At 37.8% G+C, this 21563-nt stretch overlaps 1 protein-coding gene across 1 annotated transcript in view; it reads left to right on the forward strand.

The window, feature by feature from the left end:
• The first annotated feature begins 217 nt into the window (after positions 1–217).
• Positions 218–21563, forward strand: part of LOC138694769 (very long chain fatty acid elongase AAEL008004-like) — a 173099-nt gene continuing 151753 nt past the window's right edge. The window contains exon 1 of the mRNA XM_069818802.1: positions 218–237. The gene's annotated coding sequence lies outside the window, so the exon portion shown is untranslated. The remainder of the gene's footprint in view (positions 238–21563) is intronic.

Raw genomic sequence — 21563 nt, forward strand, 5'->3', positions numbered from 1 at the left:
CAATTTCATTCCAGTTTATAGGTAGCTGGAATACGGACCCTACTCATTACAGCACTGACATAGGGCGCAATTGCGACATACTGTATACAGATATTCCACTGTAATGTAATTTTAAAATCTTATCTCATTGTGTCAGGCGTTGGTTTCCGACAAGTTAATGTAGTTCAGTTAGTACCAATGATGAGACAGCACGCTACAGAACATTCAAGACCTGATTACTGCTGTCCGGACTTTCAGGTTTTTACGAACACAGTTTTAATCTTTACTGATAATTTAAATAGCTCCTGTCACGCTTAAATCACAGGTTTAGGCTTTACCACAGAAAACGTGAAATTCAAGTTTTACTGGCGCATTGAACAGCAAACTTTATGTAAGGCTATAGTATCTTTTTTGTATAGCCTACACCTAATTACAGCAATGTTGTTGTTTAGTCAACTGTCCGAAGACAGGTCTGAACCTCACAAGTGATACCAAGAAGGTACCACTTATGAGGAAACTAGGCCAGGAGATAATGGGGTAGGGTGGCCAGTTTTTTTCCCCCTAATTTCAGCATTATATATCTTAAAATCAGAATTACATTTAGAAGACAGGAATCTGCACTGTGATATTGTAAATTTATGCTTAAATATCCATATACATATATAGGCCTAGTATATATCTTTCTATGTAAGCATTTGTTTGTATCTCATGCTAAGAGAGAGAGAGAGAGAGAGAGAGAGAGAGAGTGAGAGAGTGAGTTATAGTGAGGGTCAGACTGTAACGTGACGAGTGAAATTCACAAAGGCTAGTGAACTTACGACTAAATCACTTCTGGAACATTGTCATAAGTATCTTATTCTACATAACCGTACAAAAAATTTCCATTTTTCAACAGTTTCTTGGAATCCACAACGAAAAGTTTAACCGTCTACAAAGGAACTTTTTTGTTCGTCGTACTTATAGGAATCATATCTGTGAAAGTAATAATGTTCCCTTCCATTCTGTATCTGGTTTTTTTTTTTATTTACAAGAATTTTGTGTTTCTATCTATTACTCAGAATTTAATAATGAAGCCGTTCTTATTTTCCAATGCTAACAAGATAATATTTAAGACTTTGATATGCAGTTTTCAAAGCTGGACAGAGAGAGAGAGAGAGGGGGGAGGACTCCATAGCCATCCCCCATCCTTCAAATTTTATTATCGATCATTATTGTGCTAATTTTAAGTCACTTTTAATTTTACCTAAGTAAACTGTTATGTTACACAATGAGAGACATCATATTATATTCTTTACATTGGACATAATATTTTTTAACACAAACGAAAAATTTATCACATTTTTTTTGGTCTCTGCTACTGTAGCAGTTTACAGAATTTAATTTCTGTGTGGCACTTGTAACACAGAACTCATAAGTCTTATAATGAGATGAGATTCATTGATAAATACTCTTGAATTCAATCCCTGGAAGTTTGTTGGTCGTAAGAAATTGATAAGGCCCATATCATTTCGAGATAATGTTGGTAAGTTTTGAAGACTGTAATTGTAGCGCTGGTACTAGTATTGGTAGTGGTGGTGGTGGTAGTAGTATTAGTAATAGTATTCGTACTAGTATAAGTATTAGTGTTGGTATTGGTATTGGTATTGGTAGTGGTAGTAGTATTGGCATCAACAGTAGTAGTAGTGTTGGCATTGGTGGTGGTGGTAGTGGTAGTGTTGGCATCAGTAGCGATGGAGGTAGTGTTGGCATCAGTAGCTAGCGATGGAGGTAGTGTTGGCATCAGTAGCAATGGAGGTAGTGTTGGCATCAGTAGCGATGGAGGTAGTGTTGGCATCAGTAGCGATGGAGGTAGTGTTGGCGCCAGTAGTCTTATTTCTCTTCTTCAGCTGTAACAACTACTTATGTATCTCCTTGGCCATACGAGTAAATAATTGCATCGAAGTATGTTGCAGCAGCAAGATGGATAGCATTAGGAACAGCACGAATATCACTAATAGCATCTAGTTATGGCGGTGGCGGTAGTTGTAATGGTAGTAGTTGTGTCAGTGATAGTAGCTGTAGTAGTTGTTGCAGCAGTAATTGTAGTTGTAGTGGCAATTATACTAGTTGTAGTGGTAGTGTAGTTTGTTGTTTTGAAGTTAAGACAGAACGTAAATCTTATTCTTTATGAACTCTCAGAAGAATGAAAGAAATTGGGGATGTATAACGGAATGAAATGAAATTTACGGGACGAGATATAGGTTTACTATAGCCCAGCACTGAGACCTATTACTATCTATTGCGCTAACCCTCAAGCTAGGCGCGTTCCCAAACCCACACCGGCTGACTACACTAAGGTTCGCTGCGTATCCAGGTTTCGAGCAGGCAATCTCCTCTCGTCTCTAGGCCAGCCACCTTCGTACGTCGCCAGCCGGCGATCGGGGAATGTTATGGAATGATGACGAAATGGAGAAATGGCGACTGAATGATCTAGATGCCTAATATGGGGAAAACCGGAAGAACCCCGAGGAAAACCCCAACTAGGGCCTTGTCCGCCACAAGTGTCACTATAGATTTTTCAATGAAAAATTCCAGACCTTACCGGGTCTCGAACCCGGGCCGCCTGCGTGGCAGACTGGAAGTCGGGTAGGAGAGATGTATAACTATCTACAGATCTGTCTGCAAGCTCATTCGGTCATCTTTTGTAAACATTTCTTGTTGTCGATACTACTTTCTGTAGCTTTTGTAAAGCTATTATCCTTGTTACTCTTTTTTGTGTACTTTTAAGTACCGCGGTTGCAAGGATGTCAATAAACAATTGAAGTTCAGTGAATATTTAACTGTGTTTGCTGTCTATGGCACTTGAGTTGTTCAGTTTAAGAATCTTCGGGCAGTGGTACACGTACTCGATAGCACTGCATTCTGTATTTTTACGAATGTGTTGTATATGACGTTCAAACCTCCAAAAGCACTTGAAAAGTCGGGTAACTGCTAGTATTGATATTGGCTGGGTTCCCACAGTTATATCTTACAGTTGTGTATAAATATGTGTATATTTGAATGTTTTTATTTTCTGCAGACAATATTTTTTTGTGTTTGCGACTTTTACATTTACAAGAAACGACTTTTAGATCATTTTTGTCACAAACTGTAATACCAGACTTATTGTCAATACTTTTGTCATTAATTATGCATCTTTATTTCGTAATGTTCTAATACATTATTATTATTATTATTATTATTATTATTATTATTATTATTATTATTATTATTATTATTATTATTATTATTATTTGTTAGACATTTCCGCTTTCCAGCAGTTGCCTCTAAATTCTCTTTCTTCTCGATAGAGGAGAGAACACTCAACCAGTTGCCATATTTCTCGACCTATAGTGGAAGGAGGGAGGATTACATACGAAATTATGTATGATAGATTGTAGGATTGGGAAGGAAGCGGGTCGTGATCCTTGTAATTGCTGCTATCCAGTTTTCGCATGGAGATACTTGAGAAAACGCAAAAAGCCCAAATCAGGATAGCCGGCTCCTGGAATCTAACTCCGGCCCTCCCGAATACAAAGTGAATGTATTAATCTCTTCACAACCGTGCTTGGTATTATTATTATTATTATTATTATTACTCCATGGTTAAATTATATTTAAATAATGGATACTGCACCAGATGTTATTACTTCATTAAGGCGGGGATTTTACATCTGGTTGGTGCAGCGATCACCGCTTATGCTACCACAAGTTACTGAGGAAAGCCGTGCATTTCGCATTAAATGTACAGGTACGGAATATAAATTTCAAGCGAATCTTGATGGGTCCACCTGTATGCAGCCAACAATTTCACACGACTGTCCACAAGTAGCTTATATACAGGTGCTCTTGTTTACTGCACGTGCGCAGTGTGTTGGAAGCGAAACTTATACAATAAGGTAGCTGCAAATTTTACTTCCGTATCTGTACTTGTAAACACCCAAAAACGATATTTGGATCACCTAATTTTAAAAAGTTCCAGATACAACGCATTGCGCATGTGCAGTGAACAAGAGTGCCTAAATCTATGCTACTTGTCGACAGTCTTGCGAAGCTTGTTGCCTACATCGAGGAGGACTGCTACCAATACTCGGCCCTTTTTTTAATTCCATATCTGTACATGTACATGAATGTGATGATTTGAATTAAATAAGGGCCTAAGCGCCATTTTCCTAAAACGTTTTTTTAATGAAATAATTAATATAGTTAGTTCTGCAACCTAAAAATAAAACAACGGATTTTTTCTTTTCTTTATCGTTTTATTAGTCGTTCACAGATGACGGGACGTCAACGTTTTTTTAAGACTCATTTTTCTCGGAAGCTTGAAAATGGCACTTAGATCCTTATTTACGACTCATGTCAAGGGAATACGGAAGATGTTTCAATATTTCCTAATTCCATCTCTGTAGCAATTCAGCCACCTCTCCTGTGACATGACAACGAGCATTATCCTGCAAGATGAAAGGTGGATTGTTTCTCAGGAAATGTGAACGTTTGCGCCGCTTCACTGTCGTATGCCACTATCAGCATGAGTTTCATCCTAGAGGGTTCATATCGCACTTTTTTGGACGTGGTGATTCTTTGTGGTGTCATTCATTAGACTGACGCTTTAGTTCAGGCTCGTATGCCCATGCCCTCGCCTCGTCAATGGCAACAATACGTTGCAGGAATACGTCCCCTTCGTTGTGGTATTTCTATAGTTTGAGTTGACCTGTTGCGTATCGGTGCACTTCTGTGCTTCCATCAGGTTATGAGGAATTAAACGTGCTGCAGTTTTCTCATGTGGGAGTTTTTCTTCAGGATGTGCCACACAGTTTGATGAGTGAGTCAACCTCGATGGATAATTCTCGTAGAGTCCAGCGATGGTCAACAGCAAGGAGACCTCGCACTAACTCCACTTGTTCGTCACAAATGGACGGGCGACCTGTGCGAGTCACATGTGCCATCCCATTCCGACCCGTACGAAATGCAGAGATGCATCTTGCAACCGTCCGATAAGGTAGTGCATCGTTGCCACAAGCTTCAAGTAACCTTTGATGATATTGGCGTGCATTTCTACCACGGGCTATCTCGATTTTATCCACGATCGCTGCTCAAGTTTAATAAACATGCTTCAGAGCAGTTAAAAATAGTGCTCTACATTTAACTATACTTGTTTTTTTTTTTAAAGATGGGACATGACAGGAGCGTTGCTATCGGAAAAACAACTGAATGTCACAAGGCGTGGTAGGCCTGTTGCTATGGTAACCGCGGTTGAGTTGGCAAACTTACAGTTCCCATTTGGCAGTGCTCTCTTGGCGACATTTATTGTGCACACAATGTTAGCATTGGTACGTTTCGTCTTTGATTCTCTATCGATTTTTGTATTGTTTTTTTACCTTCGCGTCAATTGTCAATGAATGTTTTAACGTCAGCTATCTTAACGACAATTGCTAGCTTCCATCAGCTGGCAGCGTGATAGTTCATATTGGCAACATGGCACTGTAGTTCCAAGCTCGGCCGCTTAACTGTCATGTCCCATCTTTCAAAAAAAAAAGTATACGCACAGTAACAACATCTGTTGTCATAGCAATCGGTTTTTCGACAATATCTCCAACTACGATCACCATTTGTCTCGTATTGCATGCGAATGCGCATGACCCATTCCCGGCAGTGTTGCCACTACATTTACAACCTATGTACTTATGTAGATTAGAAGTTGGGAGATTTGAAACAAAACACAAATGCTGAACATAGTCAGCGTCTTTGAAGTTATTACCTTTTACCTTTTTAATGGTCTGTGATTTCTGTTGCCGATAGTGTCGCTGTTCGCAATATTTCATTATCTAATCCAGAGTGGCCTATGTGTTATGAGGGACACTGCTTCGTGATATCTTAAGCCTCACGTTCTGGCGTGCATAAACAAGTTCTCAACATGACAAGACATGCGATTGCTCGGCCACACGGAAAAGTGTAATTTACCGTTTACCGAGAATATCAGTAAAATTACCGGTTCGGAGAACATCTTCGTGGAAAGTACCCACAACATTTCCATAGGTGGGGGAACTGTATCAGGTTAGAATTATCACTGTGTAGCACTGGTTTATAGGCCTTTTTATGATCGTTTGCGTAGTACAAGACATATGAGATATGACTCTAAAATGAAAACTAAGTAATTTGTAAATAAATAAGTCCGTTAAACGTTGAGGCATTTGCACTTTTCGCACGTTTTCAACTTAACTTCCTGCTTTTCTCGCTACAAGAGGTCTCTTCGGTATCATGAGACGTCCTGAAGAGCATCTGCAGGACTTAAGAGATTTTTTTTTTCGTTGTTGGTAACTCTATAGCATCTATTAGATGCTTTATGGCTGTGCTAACAAATGGAGTTACTTGTCAACAATGTGACGCTGAAACGTGTGTTCAGGTTACTGCCCAGCGACAGTCCTGGTGTATTTTTATATTTGTGATGATTGGTTAATTAATATTAACCCGGCACACTCACAATCACACTCACATTTATACAAATTTCCAGACTCTAGACACCCAGGAAATTCCTCTTCTTCAAGAAAAATTCGAACCCGGGACCTCCTGATGTGGAAACCAGCATGCTGACCAACAGACCACGGAGGCAGTCGACTTAAGAGATGCTATAACCGTTCCGATCCGATTCTACACATTTGACAGATTCGCATTAAACCATTAAATTTGTCTCAGCAGGCAATAAATTGCAGGCTTTACTGGACATTAGAGTTCAAAGTGTAACATAACGCAGTGTGCCGGTATCTGACAGACAACCCAGAAGAACTACTTTTCGTGGAAAACAAGAAGAAGACTTTTTTTTATATTAAAAGCAAGAAATTTAAAATAATTTATCAATTCTACAGTTTAAGTAGGTATCTTCAATAATTTTTTAGAAGTATATAAAGTATCTATATGCATATTGTAATAATTCATTATATCATTTTCATATTTACTAAGATCGGTACAGTATTTAAAAATTAGACGTTATTGAAACAAATGGCTTATGACTAGAGCCAGAGACTGATAATACTTTAATAAGTTTGTCTACTACCCACTTCTGGCAGATGAGGATAAAGATATACTAATTTTTCAATAAAATGCAGAGCTAATTCTATATACAGGGTGTTTAAAAAATACGGGGCATAATTTCAGGTATGTATTTCCCACATGTAGACAATCAAAATAGTTCATTACAACATATGTCCGGAAATGCTTCATTTCCGAGTTATGGCCTTCACAACATTGAAATTCACCGGAACGTTTTTCTTTCCGCAGGTCGTTGTCATTACAGAAGATGTTCAAAATGTACCTCCTGCTTGAATACAGACCTCACATCGATGTCTCATTGACCTGCGAACACGATCCCAAACTCCAGGAGTATTGCGTATATCCTCAGAACATGCCACAATTCGATTCCGAAGGGATTCCAAATCAGGCACCGGAGACGAATAAACCAATGATTTTAAATGGCCCCACAAGTAGAAATCGAGAGGGTTCAGATCAGGTGAGCGTGGAGGCCAAGCAATTGGACCACCTCTACCTATCCATCGATCAGGAAACCTTCGATCCAAGTACCGGCGAGCCGTACGACTGAAGTGTGCAGGAGCGCCATCATGCAAGAAGTGAATGTGTTGACGATTGATCAGTGGAGTGTCTTCTAAAACATGAGGTATGGTGTTTTCCAGGAAGTTTGTGTACGCCTGCCCCGTAAGTCTGTTTACAAGTACATGGGGTCCAACTAATCGATCACCAATGATACCGGCCCACATGTTGATGGAGAACCGCACCTGGTGGTGAGATGGAACAGTTGCACGTGGGTTTTCATACGCCCATACATCCTGATTGTGGAAATTTGTTATGCCATCTCGTGTGAACTGTGCTTCATCTGTAAATAATACTAAGGCAGGAAAGTTCGGATTTACACCACATTGCTGCAAGAACCACTGACAGAACCTAACTCGTGCAGGGTAATCTGCTGGTGACAGGGCCTGTACACGTTGCAAATGATAAGGATACAATTGATACGGTACTCTTTCAACAGTCTCCAGACAGTCGTATGAGGAACATTGACTTGCAACGCTACCCTTCGTGTGCTGATAGAAGTAGTCATGTTCACAGCCTCCAGAATCTCCTCCTGTACTTCTGGAGTTGTAGATCTTGACCCTACCCTTCCCAAACCAGGAGAGTTAAATTTTCCATACTCGCACAGACTGTAATGGAGACGTACAAATGTCTTCCGATCTGGACATTGTCGCTGTGGGTACCTCTCCTGGTACAAACGACGAGCCAGCGCAGCATTGCCGTCCGCCTTACCGTACATGAAGTGTATCTCTGCCAGCTCTTGATTTGAATACATGTCGCACAGTCTAACGCCTACACAACACTGAATGTAACCTTCGCCTCGGAATGAACTGTCAGAGTGCCCTCTTAATGTCTCCTTTGACGGAAACGACCTGCGGAAAGAAAAACGTTCCGGTGAATTTCAATGCTGTGAAGGCCATAACTCGGAAATAAAGCATTTCCGGACACATGTTGTAATGAACTATTTTGATTGTCTACATGTGGGAAATACATACCTGAAATTATGCCCCGTATTTTTTAAACACTCTGTATGTATAATATTTATTTTCTATTATGAAAATACAGATGACTTTCTTTCCATGAGATTAACAAAGCATATTATGAACTATACATTATTATTTAAATCGGTAATTTTCTCAACATATGCCACTTAATATTAATGACAAAGTTGAAAATCTCGAGACCTATGCAATGTATTATTTTACCACGATTTCTTGCAGTTTCAAGATATTCTGTGAATTCTGATATAGTTGGGGACATGTTCATGGGAGAGTGGAAGTGAACCAAAATCTTCGGTTACCACTGTGTTGAAAGCTCTATAGCTTTTTAGGTGACTTTTTTCGAATTATAACACCTTATGTCATTATGCTTCTTCCCATATTGTTGTGGCCATTTCGTCATCTCATTATACGTAAGTTTCTCTAGCAAGCTAAGTTAATAAAGCTAGTGCAGTATTACGCCACCTTCCTAGCATTTTTTAGCTTAATTTGCCTCGTATGAAATACATCATATCTCGCAAGCTGTTAATTAAAAAACAGATATCTAAGTGGGTATGTTTATCATTTATTTATTTTTGTTATCGCGTCTTCAGAACAATATCAAAACGGCATACGTGATCATTTTGGCATAGGCCTAACAATTCTGCGCTTTATCAGGGCGCATTGGCACGTATTAGGTATGTCACCCAGATTCGGAAATTTGTGTTGATCTGAATGTTTTATTTTTGTTTCACTTTATAAATGGAGAGTATGGGTCTATGATAAGATACATAAATTAATTAAGGTAATGCAATATATTTTCTCTCCATATAAGCAACATTCCGGAATTACTCCTAGCTTACAACAAATTTTTCACTAGTGTTCACTCAAAGTGTATCATATATGACTATTATCACATCAATATTACAGCACTAGATGTTAAAAATCAAAATGTGGTAGCACATGGAAATATAAAAATTGGAAATTTATCCTTTGAAAAGGTAGAAAAGTTCAAATATTTTGGAGCAACGGTAACAATTATAAATGACACTCGGGAGGAAATCAAACGCAGAATGAATATGGAAAATTACTTTTATTATTCGGTTGAGAAGCTTTTGTCATCTAGTCTGCTCTCAAAAAACCTAAAAGTTACAATTTATAAAACAGTTATATTACCGGTTGTTCTGTATGGTTGTGAAACTTGGACTCTCACTTTGAGAGGGGAACAGTGTTTGACAATAAGAGTGCTTAGGAAAGTATTTGGGGCTAAGAGGGATGAAGTTACAGGAGAATGGAGAAAGTTACACAACGCAGATCTGCATGCATTGCATTCTTCACCTGACGTAATTAGGGGCATTAAATCCGGACGTTTGTTATGGGCAGGGCATGTAGCACGTATGAGGGGATCCAGCAATGCATATAGAGTGTTAGTTGAGAGGCCGGAGGGAAAAAGACTTTTGGGGAGGCCGAGACGTAAATGGGAGGATAATATAAAAATGGATTTGAGGGAGACGGGATATGATGGTAGAGACTGGATTAATCTTGCTCAGGATAGGGAGCGATGGCGGGCTTATGTGAGTGTGGCAATGAACCTCCGGGTTCCTTAAAAGCCATTTGTAAGTAAGTAAATTGTAAGGTAGTAGAGGCCTGGTGCTACTCTCGATTCCGAGATATTACTGAGAAAGGCTGCTCGGCACTGCTTATTTTGTACGCAGTTTCGATGCCCTCATTCTCATAGCGACGGGAGTTGTCATCATTGAGCTCAATCACACAAGTTATTTCGATTGATGGCCTATCTACTAATAAGTTAATAACAATATATTCGACTGCGGCACACAGTGTTGTTACAGTAAACATTTGAAATTCTGTGATCCCAAAACAGGTATTCATACTCGGTGGGATGAGAAACGTATTCTATGTCAAAATAAAGGCATATTACTCGAAAACAAGACATTTGTGAAAAGATTTATACCGTATGTATATTGGCAGCTTCTTTACCAAATCCATCAGAGCGTTCTCTGTGTAGAACTATACTAAAAATTAATATAGTAATTACATGATGTGAACATATTGTAAACATTGTTCCAGTTGAGAATTGTGAAGCTTTGCCTTATATGGTTACATTACAGAAAACCCCTTAAAACTACTTATAATATTGCAGCCTAAAAAAATACAAATAGCGGTTATTCGAAACTAGTTAGAAATTATCTGCGACACACTTCGTAGCCTCTAATTAGTCGTTCGTTACTGGAAGCCGTTAGTCGATAACGTATCGTCAGTCTACTTTTCTCACGAACTGTTTAAAACCAAATGCAGATTTTAAATTTCGAATAAATTTATACATTACGTCCGAGGTTCCTGCAGTAAACCCTAGCCGAGACAATAGATTAAAGGCCGCTATTTTGTATCATACATTCCTTCCAAATATAAGTAAAGACGGGAAGTCCGAATCTTGTAATTATTATAATTAATAGATCTTATAATTATATTAGAGGCCTTATAGTTATTATAATTATATTAGAAGTCTTACAGTTATTATAATTATATTAGAAGTCTTATAATTATTATACTATAATTATATTAGAGTTCTTATAGGCTTAATTAGAACAGATGTCGCATTATTTATTTATTTATTTATTTATTTATTTATTTATTTATTTATTTATTTATTTATTTATTTATTTATTTATTTATTTATTTATTTGATTTATTTGTTGGTTTGTTTAAATATTGATTGATTTATTTATTTAATTATTTAATTATTTATTTAATATTATATATGAGAGTATTTTAGGGAACATTTACCGACCAATTTTCTTTCATGTAAAGGAACAATTCTGTTAGTCATCGTTGTAACTTATCGCCTCTTCAGAATCTCTCATAGCGTTAACGAATTCATAAAGCCAAAACAAAGTAAGTGGTTCTTATTCCAAATTTGCTCATTCTTTCGAATCCAGTGAGTAGCAGCTGTAAAATTTGGTTCCAGTAGTGCTTTACAAGGACCCTAATCTCAATCTTTTATCATCTTCATTTTATATTCTTTGTATTGACGACTATTACCTGCTCACAATAAGCAATAATAACCACAGCGTCCTGTAATATATTACGATACAAGTGTGGTAAGTGCATTATAGCGGAACCGAGGAAGCAGTTCGAAAAAACGAGGTGAAGCCATAAATAAACTATTGCCTACTTTGACTCCATATTCCGATGCCAGAGGACTTGGAGCTCTGCGAGGCGAAATGGCATTTTGTGATTGGTTAAATTTGCACCCATGTTAGAATTTTTTTGTTGACGATAACGGACGACGATGTACTTGGACTCGTGAACTTACAGATCACAGAATACCAAATATATAGTTATCTATTATGGTTTCGCGGGCTATCAGCTAAGTCAAGTTTTTGAAATTCTCCAAGTTTTCGGCTACTATCTTCAGAGATGAAAATGGCTGCAGAGTTAGTAGCCGAAAGCTTGGAGAATTTCAACAACTTGATACTTGACTCAGCTGATAGCGAAACCATCATACGACGACAATGTTTTCATACATACAGGTTATTTGGCGCGTAATATTTTCATACATATAGCTTAGCTACCATTTCATGGAGAGCTGTGATCATCTTTTGTTTCCGCATCTTAACATGCGCTGTTCACCTCTTAGGCCTTATTTATTTGGTATTCTGTGTATTAGGCAACGTGTCAGAATATCAGAAATAGAAGAGACGTTTAGATCCGGATGTGATAGTTCAATAGGCCTACTAGAGAAGTACAAAAAAGGTATGAGTTGGTATATAATACTTACTTACTTACAAATGGCTTTTAAGGAACCCGAAAATTCATTGCCGCCCTCACACAAGCCCGCCATCGGTCCCTATCCTGTGCAAGATTAATCCAGTCTCTATCATCATATCCCACCTCCCTCAAATCCATTTTAATATTATCCTCCCATCTACGTCTCGGCCTCCCCAAAGATCTTTTTCCCTCCAGTCTCCCAACTAACACTCTATATGCATTAGTTTGCTGTGGTCGTGCCAGAGAATCAGTCCTATTCCGAGGCTTATTGTAGGGATTCGTAACAAGCTGTTTTTTTACGGTGATGGGTTGTTAGCCCTTTGCCCAACCCCCAAGCTGGAGGACCACCCCTTATCGGCTGTCCACGACTGCTTATTCAATATATTCGCAGCTACCCTTCATATCTGGAGGCCGTCTCCTCTATCCGCAACCTGAGGACGCGCCATGCCGTGGTGATAGGGACCCACAATACATGGAGTTGGTATATAATACATTCCAAAAATGGTTACATGCAAAACTTTTCAAGATCAATGAGAAATTTGTTGGCGTAGATCTATTTTGTTATAAGAACCAACTTCTTTCACGGGGCACGCTTTCAGGAGAACGTATGAAACTTTGTTTGTAGGTACAGGTGCTGACATTCTATCACTCAAAAGGCATGGAGGATGGAAATCTACTAATGTGGCAGAGGCCCATGTTGAGAATTCTCTACAAAGCAAAATTAAGTTTGCTACAAATGCTTTCAACTTAAAGACTATGAATGCAGATGCGGCAATAACATTTAATAATTTTAAAAACTGTAACATCACCTTGAATATTACAAAATAAAACTTCGTTTTGTAATAGTTTCACTTACCACACGTGTGCTTTATTTAACTATAACAGCATTGCATTTTCTTTTGCTTGCATAGAAACCAGATGAGGTGTGGTATTCGTTAATTTCATACGATCATACCAACAACATGAGTAAATACAGAGTCCGGGAAAAAGATCCGACATTGTTTTTTGAATGAGACAATACAAATTGTAAGTTCGTTTTTATTCTTTTATCGAAAAGAGGCATTATTGCCATTTATTGATGCAAAAGAACAAAATTAGGTTTTCAAAATTACACCATTCAAATGACGTCCATTTTTTCGAATGCACTCCTGGAGCCTGACTCTGAAGTTCAGCATTGCCCTACCTACCATGTCGGTAAGGTTCTTGGCCTTCCTGTTGATTTAAGTTTTGATGCTGAAAGAGTCGTTCTGAAATTGTTTACCCACAATTTGTGTTACGAGTGGGAACTCGCCCATGTCGACCCACACTGAAATGTTGTCGGAACTGCGCTGCGTAAGAACTACTGAATCATTTGTTTTTAAAAATATCTCCACGGAAAATGCCCGAAGCGATGCATTCCACGGATCCATAGCAACTGAAATGGCATCAATAATGGCGTTCACTCAATATCCTGCCACCGCTGCTCGACTGTCTCAGCCACAGTTACTGCCAATCTAAACACGTCAAATCTTTACACAAGTCAGATCATTCAAAATTTGCATTGTCCAACTAAAGAAAATCATTGAAATCTTTAAAAAAAACTTTTAACCGGTACTACTACTACTACTACTACTACTACTACTACTACTACTACTACTACTACATTAATAGTGCCTAGAAAAATCTTAGTTAACACTTCCATATAATGTGAATTATCAGCCATATCGGACCAGTAATAAAGTGGATAGGCATTAGACACACACACTTTATCAATTGCAAGTTTTATCTAGCGTCGATCGAATTGGTAATAGCAATGTGGTATTTGGCAAGATGGGTCAGAAGATTCGCTATGGAATTACCTGACATTTGTCTTACAGTTTGAGAAAACGTCTGAAAAAACCCAAGCAGATAGTCGGCGCAAGTGGGATTCAAACTCACACCCGAATGCAGCCTTCGATCAGTAGGCGACAGCGATACGGCCTGAGTTACGCCGGTAGCTTGACCATGACTGCAACAGTTTATTTTATCTAGCAATAGAGAATGACGTAATGTACGTTTACACGATTACACATTTTAGAATTCTCAACTCACGTGATCTGGTTCTCTTAGAAGTCGCTGCGGATTTACTACCACTCATCTCTTGTAAGACCATTACTTTCTCTTTTATATACTCCCTGCGGCATGAATATTAATGAATAGGAACAAGATATAAGCAAGCTATAATTTTGCTATAAATGCATTAACTGCATTTTTGAAGCCAATGAACTGCAACACGTGTATCATTCCACACTGTTATCAAGTCTGCTTCTACTAGGTTGCCAGCTTTGTTAAATGAAATTATCAGTCATTTGACACACGTAAGTTTGGATGAATGTAATATTAATATAATTTATAATTATGTAATGTACTAAATACAGAATCTGTTAAGGAAACTGTTTATTTTTGTTGAACTGTTGAGAGACAAACGGTTATATCCTAAGGTTACCAAACATCCCTATTTCCCAGGGACAGTCCCTGAATTTTTGTTTGTTCCCGGAAAAATTCGTCCAGGCAATGTTCCCGGATGTAGGTCTAATAATTTTTTCCAGATATTCCCGGATTTTCATTCTTAATTATGAACAGTGGCGAAGCTCGTAAGAGGCTTTTGAGGCTTAGCCTACCAAAAAAAATTGAGTTATTATACCTAGTAACATTAGGCCTGTAAGTTAGTAAAGGATAGCTACGACCTTGACTTGTAAGCTTGAGGAGGTGGGGGGGGGACGGGGACGGGGTGTCGATTCGCTACATCTCGTGCTAAACAAGGCTAGCCTTGTAGCCTATCGTCACAACAATACGTCGCGCTATATTGGTGTTCTATGAATGTACTGTGTTGTTGAGCGTTAGTTTAATCAAAAGAGCATACGTGTGTGTGTTGCATATTAATTTTGTGTGAAATGGCTCACACTGAGAAAACATTAAGGTCATTATTATTATTTATCTGTACCTTGATAATATGTTTGTGACCATTTATATCTGCCATCGTAAATTATGCTCATCGATTGTGCTGCGACCGCAATGCAAGAGGACGCTTTATAGTCTATACAGTGGACTCTCCTAAGTTCGACTGAACAGAATGATTGAAAGTGCAGTCCAATAAGAGTAGTGGGTGTGGCAGGTGAAATGAATACAAATTCTTATTGGTTATCCATCAACGAATATACTACTATACTTGCATTTCCTGTTCGCCCCGAGACTTGTGTAAGCGCTTCTAGTACCACAGTGGGTTTCGACAGTTCCGTCTCACAAACGGCACAGTTCTCAAATAGAAAAAGAAAAGTTCATTAATTTAAAATCAGTGATTAAATATGGATATCCTAATCAATAAAATATTTATTCATTTATTCATTTATTTATTTATTTATTTACTTATTTATTTAACCTGGTAGAGATAAGGCCATCAGGCCTTCTCTTCCCCCCTACCAGGGGATTACAACTACAATATTAGGAATGCAATTACAATTATAATTACAATTAACTTTAAATTTACCAATACAATAAAAATCTAAGTACTAAAAGATTAACTGATTAATAAAAGCTAGACAGTTTATTGTAAAACTTAAGAAGAGAGAAACATTTTTTTATTCTGTTTCCCTTTAACAAAAGTATCACTACAAGACACAGAACCAATTCCTATTCAAATGGCAAACCCATTTCTTAGTGCCCGTATAGGGGTGTGTCTAATTCTCCTACGTAAGCAGTCGAACTATAGGATATCGAACTTGTTTTCTGTCGAACTTAAGAGCTTCCACTGTTTAATGATTGCGCAAAGGCAGAGTTTCGTCGTCGGCAAATTACTGCCTCCCTTGAATTTTATTTTTATTGTTTCAATAATTTCACTTTACTGATGTGCTTAATTATTTACTAGAAAAAATCAAGTGTCACTCACAATTACGTCAGATGATCCAAGTGTTCACCTTCTGCTCTTAAACATACACCGTCTGTTGAAAAATTGCAGGAAGCTGCCTGATAGTGTAATGATACAATCATAATTCTTTGCGTTCAAGTAATAATGTATGCAGGTCTTTTTGTTGGTTGGAAGCTTATTAAGTTAATCTGTTTTCCCATAATTTAACAGCAGCAATTCTAATGCTTTCTCAAACAAACCACTTCACCATCCTCTTCTTTAAGTGCACGTCGTTTGATCTGATACTAAGCTCTGCGATAAATCTATGACGTAATCATATTTTTTTTTCCACTATTCCATACACGTGTCCTAATCATACGAAGTGAAATAGAAATTAAACTTTCGACAAATAATTTAATTAATCAAAAAATTGTTATTAATTAGTCAATTAAAAATGTAAATCTACAGGAGTCTCTCCTATAAGCCTCCACATAACACTAAAAATGATACAGTTTAATTTTAAAATATCCTGGAAATACTGAAAATGCAGACATTAAGAGTGGAAATTAAGCCAGGAAACAATAGCCCTACTCGCTTTTATTTTAAACTTTGTTCATTATTCGAATATATGCGTTTGCTTGCATGTAGCACGCATGCATTTTATGTTATATAAATCAATAATGTTACTTTCAGAAAATGTCGTAAAACATGAAATTACTTTCCTTGAACCTCATTTTGTAATACGTCCTTTCGCAGTCCAAGAACATGGATTTCTTCTTATAACTTTTTTCCCCCGTCTCTATAGCTCGGGGTGGGCATTGGTATTTGTCTGGAATTTTCCTCGATCTAAATTTAGGTTAATACACACTGGGTCTCTTGTGACGCCGAAATTCTATCTAAGACAAAGAAGGATGTTACATTTACAGCAGACTAAACCTCCGTGTCCTCCGTAGAATCTGAACCTGCGAGATGCAGTTTTATGTAATATAGGCTAAAGTCTAATACAGTATAACTGTGTGATTTATTTTTCCAAGCAAATAAAATGAAAAATCGCTCCAGTCCATTTCTCTGCCAAGAATTAATAAAAATATTTAATATTATTTTTAAAAATCATGAAAAATCGTGATTATAATATATATCCCTATTACAGGCCCACAGGGAAGCTGAAGACTAAGGGTGCTATTCATAGACATTTTGCTAGCCCGCGCTATCGACTGGTTACTTGTACAGGATTCATATCATATCGCTAACACTGGTTTATGAATACGAAAAACGTTAGTTCGCTGATCATCCACCGGAAGCCCACGCTAAGAATCTCTATGAATACGGCCCTAAGACTCCAACCTGTGCAGATAATCGGCATTAATGACAGTAGGGACGGAATTCCTGAATAAATCCCAGGACCGTAGCGCAGCTAGAAGGATTGAATCAATGGAGAAAATATATTACCCCATCGGGAATTGAACCCAGTGACCTCCTAGATTACAGCGCAACGCCTTAATCGCGACTTTATCGCGCGTCCCATTGTTATATTACATGTGTAACTATGTATTAATACTGAATGATCTAGTAGACAATCGACCGCCATACGGTATATGTGCTATCGGCGGGTAAGGCAGAACAAACTGGCAAATCAAGCTTCACATTCTCGTTAATCCAATGTAACAACAACCGATTCCGTAACATATTAAATGTAGACATTTTAAGATGTAGTATACATATCTAAACTAAGGAAATAGTTGTTGAAAGTTTCGATCATATTGTTCCAGACATTTCTGCACCCTTTAAATCAGTGGAAAATATACGGTTTATTGTTTGAAGCCAGAGGAGGTGTTACAAAATTTGTACATGAAATCTTAATAGAATGAGGTTTCACGGTAAATTTCTTGCGATAAATAATTATTGATGTTACAAAAGATTCCTTAGAGATACTTCACCACCATTTATACTTTTCAAATTAGTATTTTAAACTATTCTTGTTTTTTTTTTTTACTTGGTTATTTAACGACGCTGTATCAAATACGAGGTTATTTAGCTTCGATGGGTTTGGTGATAGCGAGATGGTATTTGGCGAGATGAGGCCGAGGATTCACCATAGACTACCTGACATTTGCCTTACGGTTGGGGAAAACCTCGAAAAAAGCCAACCAGGTAATCAGCCCAAGCGGGAATCGAACCCGCGCCCGAACGCAACTCCGGATCGACTATTCTTGTTAACTTAATATTTGATAATATTTCATATTGTTTGTTTGAAAGTTTTATATATCTTTATTATTATAATTATTAAATTCATTGTTTAGACTATGTAATTGTTGCACTTTTTTTTATATTCTGGACCCTCGTGGTCAACAGCAGTTCAGCAGCAGATGAAAATTATTAAATTTTATTAGAAGTATCAACATAATAACAAAGAACAAAACATTATTTTAATAATTATGCCGAAATATTTATTGTTGCTATTATTAGCAAGCAGTATGGTAGAAAGAGAAGTCTACCGTTGTGAAGTAACGATTAGCATATTTGACTGTCTTGGGCCCAGATTCAAATCCTGGTTGGGACAAGTTACCTGGTTGGGTTTTTTCAGAAGTTTTTCCTCGAGAAATTGAAGCAGAGTTGCTGGTAACTTTCGGCGTTGGGTCTCGGACTCATTTGCCATAATTTATTCACACCGCATTATCATCATTACCATAGCCCTGTTAAGTCGGCGGTGCAGCGTGCTGTATTCATACAAGAGGCGGCCATTCGACGAAAAGAATCATTCAGAGAACAAGAGTGGTACACACAATAAGCCTCAGACTGGGGTGCAAGCCATTGGGCTCCTCCACCGTCAACAAAAAATGGTAGAAAGAGGAGAGGGAACAGAGTTAACATTATATGTGCCATTAGAAAGAAACTCGCTGTTAGTTCTACATGATATGTTTCGATCTATATCTCCATCATGCACATTGTTTAGAATTCAAGAAAATCAGCCCCTTTGTCCAAGAGATATTTTGAGATATTGTCTATTTACTTATTTATTGCACTAAGAAATATATCTCGTTTTCTTTTACCTATTTGTTACATTGGAAAATAGATGTCGCTCGTATCGTTCGATCGGTTACCTAGTTCTTGCGTTACATTCTGTGCGATTTTTGCTATGCTGTAACAGAGATAAATAAAAAACGCAAATTTCGAGTTACCTAGTTCTTGCATTCAGGTGACGATATATTCTGCCTCAAAATAATGTAATCCTTATACGGTTTTAGCTTTAATAATTATGTATCCTGTTTGTTTCGAAGCGCAAAGAAACGTTTTGATAGGAGAATTTTTCAATCGAAAGTTAATGCCATCCAAATTCTCCTCCCTCGTTAGTCCTCTCCGTTCTTGTTTAGATTTTTAAGCTTTAACCATTTTTCTCATCTCCTACTGTTTGTTCACCATGTTATATACCGTGGAAAGGTGTTGAATCCTAACGCCAAGGAAATTGAGCTCTGAACCGTTTTCTCATGCCGATTCCGTTCACACGCATCAATCGTACATGAAAATCCTTTGTGAGGTGGAATATTTAAATTGAGCCGTCATTTCCCTTTATTAAAAATTCACATAATCATAAAGAAAAGTTAGAAATCGCAAGTACACTTCAGCCAACGATTTTTTTAATATTTGTAAGGGGAGAGAGAAGAAAACCTAGCTAGAATTGTGTGTTTTGAAAATAGATTCTTCAAATACCTATTATTGGAGAGAAAATTCTTCCCGGCATCGGGAATCGAACCCAGGACCTCTCAGCTTTGCGCGCTGAGCGCTCTTTCCATCTGAGCTATGCCGGGACCCGATTCACGGTGCCGGCCAAACTCTCCTCCTCTGTTTCATCAATGAGCTGCTACTTGCATTTTAGACATGTAAGTCATGTATACAGGAGCGCTTATTGAAATGACTTTTTGGCCATTTTCGACAACAGTTTTTGAGTCACTATATATAAGTTACTTTATATTAATATATGAGGAGTCCACACTTGTGGAGTAACGGTTAGCGCATCTGGCCGCGAAACCAGGTGGCCTTGATTCCATTCCAGATCGGGACAAGTTACCTGGTTGAGGTTTTTTTCGGAGTTTTCCCTCAACCCAATATGAGCAAATGCTGGGTAACTCGTGCTGGACCCCGGACTCATTTCACCGGCATTATCACCTTCATCTCATGCTAAATAGCCTAAGATATTGATTAAAGCATCGTAAAATAATCTACTAAAAATATATATGAAGACCTCGCCGTCCTCATTGAATAATCAGTGTCTGTGTCATATATGTCGAATCTCGACATAGCTCAGATGGAAAGAGCGCTCAGTTCGCAAAGCTGAGAGGTCCTGGGTTCGATTCCCGATGCCTGAACGAATTTTTCTCCAATAATAGCTTATAGTCATTGGTTATTCAATGAAGACGGCGAAGTCATATGAACATAAAGTAGGCTATATAGATTCTTGAAATTGTTTTAATATTAATTCCTGCATCCGAAGAGGACTTTCCGCACCGATAATTTTTTCTTAATAAGGTACTGCTGCAGTGCAGAAATGAACATTATCAATTGCAACACATTTTTGCACCACAGTAATCTCGAAATTTTTCTTGCAAGGTTATGAACATTGTTTCTAAGTGGAACGTTCAACTGTCACGCACTGTTCAAAACACTCGAGGGATGTCTAGACATCTACAAATGCATTGTCCTCAATATTCGAGAATAGGAAACATTGCAGCGGTAAATACAGTTAAGTCTTGAAAGGTTTTATTGAAATGCATTTTAAAACGGCGCTTTCCAAATATTTGCTTATCTGTAGATCATGACCCACTCTCGTAGGTTCTTGAATTTCCTGCTACACAGTCTAAGAATACAAGTGTCACTTTAGCTTTACACTTTCCACTTCAGAGCTACCTGGCGATCCTTGTGAAATATTTAGACAGAATGTATGGACAAAGAATCGTTCCATTTTTAATCATATTCAAGACAAATTTCGAAATTACGTCTCCTTGTAAGTGGCATAGCTGACAATGAATAACTTATGCGCTTGACGAAAATACAAAAGCTTTTTTCTTGGTGCGGGGAGGAGGGAATTCTGTAAACCAATACGCAGAATTGTTTTATTTAGAAAGGGAAGGTTCATTTCAATACTAGTAGGCCTATCATTACTCTTCACCTACTCTTCTTTTTTACTTTTCTTTCTTTTCCTTTCTTTCATTTTTGTGACATTAAACGTCTGTATTCGACCTACAAACTGTGGAAATATGTAACGCGTTTGTGTAAGATGAAGTTTTTTTTTATTTATATAATATTTTAGCTCTTAATTTCCAAGGATTTGTTAGCGTTAGATAGCAGATAAAAAATACATG

The sequence above is a fragment of the Periplaneta americana genome, chromosome 2, assembly GCF_040183065.1.
Source record: "Periplaneta americana isolate PAMFEO1 chromosome 2, P.americana_PAMFEO1_priV1, whole genome shotgun sequence".
NCBI lineage: Eukaryota > Metazoa > Arthropoda > Insecta > Blattodea > Blattidae > Periplaneta > Periplaneta americana.